The sequence below is a fragment of the Euphorbia lathyris genome, chromosome 7 (assembly GCF_963576675.1).
Source record: "Euphorbia lathyris chromosome 7, ddEupLath1.1, whole genome shotgun sequence".
In the NCBI taxonomy this organism is placed as follows: domain Eukaryota; kingdom Viridiplantae; phylum Streptophyta; class Magnoliopsida; order Malpighiales; family Euphorbiaceae; genus Euphorbia; species Euphorbia lathyris.
Genome location: NC_088916.1, coordinates 36,973,352 through 36,978,567, shown reverse-complemented (window position 1 = coordinate 36,978,567; position 5,216 = coordinate 36,973,352). Strand labels below are relative to the sequence as shown.

Below are 5,216 nucleotides of genomic sequence, written 5' to 3'. Positions count from 1 at the left end.
CATTTGGTGTTTAATTGATGTTTTTGTTTCATATTTTGTTTTGGGAGAAAGTTTAGATGTTTGGTGAAAAATCTGGAAATTAGTGGCCTTTTGGAGCATTTTGGAGTATTTGCAAATCAGAGGCCAGTTTCAGTTAAGGCGTGGGCACGTCCTATCTCAGCTGTAATTGAGAAACAGCAGCCAACTTCAGTTAAGGCGTGGGCACGTGGCTGGACGAATTTGGAAGAGATAAGAAGATATTTTCAGATTTGATTTTAGGATATTATCTTATTTAATTGTATTTTATTTTAGTTAGGATTTGAATATTTCCTATTATCTCTATTTAATCATTAATTAATTAATTAGAGATTTAGTTTCTTTCCTTATCTCTTAAGGATATTTTAGTCTTTCTTCTTAGGGTTTTCCCCCTATAAATAGAGGCTTAATATTCCTTAGAGGGAGAACTAGGTTTTACAGATTTTCAATTGTATTGTTGAATTGTTTTCATTATGAGTAGCTAAGTTCCATTTTCTGATTCAAGAGGGATTTCATTAGGTTGAAAGTTGTGAGGTTTCAAGTATTAAATTCTTCAAGTATTAATTCAAGTTCTGATTTTCTTCTTCAATTCTTTTTATGATTATTGAATCGTATTCGATCTTCTATTGCTAAGTATTTATTCTTGACCCGTAATTGTCTTGAATGAATTACAACAAGTAGCAAAAATCGATTTTGAGTAATTGAGTTTTTGCTTGAGATTGATTGGGAAGAAAATTCAGCCAATTGCTATTGTTTGTCGACGTTCCTCTCAATAGGAATTGATTTGATAAACTTTCTTAATCCTAATGCAGTTATTGAGAAATTGGATATGCTTCATTCCCTTTTCTTAATAACTAGGTTGATTTAGATGCTTCATTTAAATTAATAAATTAAGAGAAAGTGAAAGAGTGAATTAGGTAATCCTTATACTCTTTAATCAAAGATTTGAATTTTAACTTGTTTATCATTTAAACTAAGGATCAACAAACACCTAATGAACCCAATCTCTTGAATCAGGTTTTTCTTATTATTGAATTCCAATTTACTTTACTCGTTTAATTTGATTTAATCATCCGTCAAAATCATAATCCCCCCTTTTTATTTTATTTGCTCATTTGAATTAAGAGGTTAATTGTTCTCTTGGGATTCGACCTGGTCTTACTGTTACTATAAATCAAATTGTAGTCCAATAGAGGAATCAGTAAACAAAACTATAAATCTATTTTGCCGGGCTTCGACAAACCCGTCAAAATTTAGCGTCGTTGCCGGGGAGCAATTTAGTTTCTTGATTCATTTTCCGTTGTTTTTGATACTTTTTATGACCCGCACCTCCTGTGGAAGTGAACGAATATTTATTTCTGAAATAGAAAAAGAAATACGGAGGTTAAGAAAAGAAACAAAACAAAGGAGTGTCTGTTCATAGTCTTTAGAAAATTTTGAAGATATCGGAGAAAATTTTGTTTTTCAAAGTGAAGAAGAGACGATGGTTGGAAATAGAACATTAAGGGATTTTGCAGCACCCAATTTAAATCGCCAATCATTTTGCATTGAGTTTCCAAATCCAGAGGTACCTTTTGAACTTAAATCTGGATTAATTCACTTACTCCCTTCTTTTCATGGTCTTACAGGTGAAGATCCTCATAAACACTTGAAGGAATTCCATGTCGTTTGTTCCGGTTTGAAACCCGAACGAGTAACCGAAGAGCAAGTTAAACTACGAGCCTTTCCTTTTTCTTTAAAAGATAAGGCTAAGCATTGGTTGTACTATCTCCCATCAGGATCTATCACGACATGGACATAAATGCAAAGGTTATTTCTTGAGAAATTATTTCCATCTTCACGTGCAGCAAATATTAGAAAGGAGATATGTGGAATTAGACAAACTTCTGGAGAGACCTTATATGAATATTGGGAGAGGTTCAAGCAACTTTGCACTAGTTGCCAACATCATCAAATACCTGAACGACTCCTAATCCAATATTTTTGTGAAGGATTGGCTCCAATTGATAGAAGCACGATTGATGCAGCTAGTGGAGGAGCGTTGGTGAATAAGACACCCGATAAGGCAAGACAATTAATCTCCACTATGGCTGAAAACTCCCAACAATTCGGAACAAGATCAAACAAAACGACCCAACAAGTTAATGAGGTAAGTAATTCTAACATTGAAAATAAGTTTACTGAATTAGTTTCTTTGGTTCGTCAAATTGCTGCAAATAAAGTGCAACCCGAAAAGGTATGTGGAGTATGTTCAAGTGTGGGACATCATACTGATGAGTGCCCATCATTACAAGAAGATTTCCAACAAGCAAATGCTATTGGAGGATTTCCAGGACAACCACAACGCAAATATGACCCTTATTCCAACACTTACAATTCGGGATGGAGGGATCATCCAAATTTTAATTATGGAAATCAAGGAGGACAGCCAAGGTTGCAAAACCAGTCATATAATCAACCACCTCAAGTGCAAGGACCATCCAGACCTTCAACTTCTAACTCAGGTATGCCTTTAGAAGACATTGTTAAAAGCCTAGTTGAAAGTACTTTTAAATTTCAACAGAAAATGGAGGCAAGAATTCAGAATTTGGGAAGTCAAATGACTCAATTAGCTACCTCAGTTCATAAATTGGAGGCACAAAATTCTGGAAAATTGCCTTCCCAAACTATGGAGAACCCAAAGAAAAATGCTTCTGTAATCACATTGCGAAGTGGGAAGGAAGTTCAATCAACTCCACCTCCAAAAAGAGAAGAGAAACAAGAGGAACCACCAATTGTACCCAAGGAAGATCCTAAGGTAAAATCTGCTCCTATTCCATTAATTCCATCTAAATTGGCCCATTTTCCTTCAAGATTGCCGAAATCAAAAAAGGAAGAATATGAGAGAGATGTATTGGAAACCTTTCGAAAGGTAGAGGTAAACATTCCACTCCTTGATGCTATCAAGCAAATTCCAAAGTATGCTAAATTTTTGAAGGAATTGTCTATAAATAAGAGAAAATTGAAAATTGATGAAAGAGTAAGAGCGGGGGAAAATGTTTCAGCTGTGATTAAAAAGAATCTACCCACTAAATGTAAGGACCCAGGCATGTTTACAATGCCTTGTGTTATTGGGAATAAACGAATTGAACATGTCATGAGAGACTTAGGAGCATCAATAAATGTAATGCCTTATTCTATTTATAATGCTCTTAATTTGGGACCTTTGAAAGAAACTAGGGTAGTGATTCATTTAGCTGATCGTTCTAACTCTTATCTGGAAGGAGTTGTGGAAGATGTTTTGGTGCAGGTGAATGAATTGATTTTTCCGGTGGATTTCTATATTTTGAAGATGGAGAATGATACATCTGGAAATTCAGCACCTTTGTTACTTGGAAGGCCATTTATGAAAATAGCAAGAACAAAGATTGATGTTCATGAGGGTACTCTCTCCGTAGAATTTGACGGAGAGATTGTTAAATTTAATATTTTTGATGCCATGAAGTACCCAGAAAATTCAGATACTGTTTATCATGTTGATGTAATTGACTCACTTGTGCAGGAAAATTTTCAAGAAAAAAATAGTCTAAGTGAGTTGGAAGAAGATGAACAAACAAGTGATAATTCATTGAAGGAGGTGCAAAAAGGTATAGAAAAATCTGATATTGAAATACCTAATACTTACAAGAAAATGCTACCTTCAATTTTGCAGGCTCCAAGGCTTGAATTGAAAGATTTACCAGATCATTTGAAGTATGTCTATTTGGGAGAAGAGGAGACACTTCCGGTGATAATTGCAAAAGGTTTAAGCACGGAGCAAGAAAAAAGTTTGATCAAAGTTCTTCAAGAGCATAAAAAGACAATTGGGTGGACTTTAGCCGACATTAAAGGCATTAGCCCATCTATTTGCATGCATCGAATTTTCTTAGAAGAAGATACAAAACCAGTGAGGGAGCCACAAAGAAAACTCAATCCGGTATTGAAAGAGGTAGTGTTGAAAGAGGTCATCAAGCTTTTGGATGAAGGGATAATCTATGCCATCTCAGATAGCAAATGGGTAAGCCCCGTTCATGTTGTGCCAAAGAAAACGGGAACCACAGTGGTAAGAAATCAAAATAATGAGTTGGTGCCTACAAGAGTGCAAAACGGATGGAGAATGTGTATTGATTTTCGAAGGCTAAATGCGGCTACTAGAAAGGACGAGTAAATTACATCAATAGTACCTGAACTTTACCTTAATTCACACTTTGGTACTTAAATTACATTTTATCCCAAAAATATACCTGAACTAACGATGACCGGACAATTTAGTACATTTTACCGGTCAATAACCGGTAAATGCGAGTTTGATGAGTAAATTATACTAATGGTACCTAAACTTTACCTTAATTCATACTTTGGTACCTAAATTTCATTTTGTCCAAAAAATACACTTTAAGTAAAGATGAATCGATAATTTAGTATATTTGACCAGTCAACGTAAGTTTAACCATTTTAAATTAGAAATTGAGACCCATCATACACTCAATTAACATATACAATACTAACTTTTAGCTCTACATATGTATTAAAGGGTAGTATTATAATTTTATGTTAATTGAGTGTATTATATATCATAATTTTTAATTCAAAATGGTCAAACTCTCATTGATTGGTCACTAACCGATCAGATGTACGAAATTATCCGATCACCTTCACTTGAGTTATATTTTTAGGACAAAAAATCCAGGTACCAAAGTGTGAATTAGGAAAATTTGAGGTACCGTTGATGTATTTTACTTGGACAAACTTGCATTGATCGGTCATTTACCGGTAAAATTTACTAAATTGTCCGGTCATCGTTACTTCGGGTATATTTTTGGGACAAAATGTAATCTAGGTACCAAAGTGTAAAATAGGTAAAGTTCAGGTACTATTGGTGTAATTTACCCTAGAAAGGACCATTTTCCTCTTCCTTTTATCGATCAAATGTTGGAAAGGTTGGCTGGAAACTTATTCTTGTGTTTTCTTAATGGTTTTTCAGGTTATTACCAAATCTTTATTGCCAAAGAAGACCAAGAGAAGACGACGTTTACATGCCCATTTGGAACATTTGCCTATCGAAGGATGCCATTTGGACTTTGCAATGCTCCGGGAACATTTCAACGTTGTATGATGAGTATATTTTCTGAATATATTGAAAAATGCATCGAAGTGTTCATGGATGATTTTACTATTTATGG

General features: G+C 34.5%; 1 non-coding gene across 1 annotated transcript; it reads right to left on the bottom strand.

Moving 5' to 3' along the window:
* Positions 1-1,864: 1,864 nt before the first annotated feature.
* Positions 1,865-1,971, bottom strand: LOC136201744 (small nucleolar RNA R71). The gene has a single exon (XR_010674086.1). It is a non-coding gene; the product is annotated as a small nucleolar RNA R71 (small nucleolar RNA).
* Positions 1,972-5,216: the final 3,245 nt, after the last annotated feature.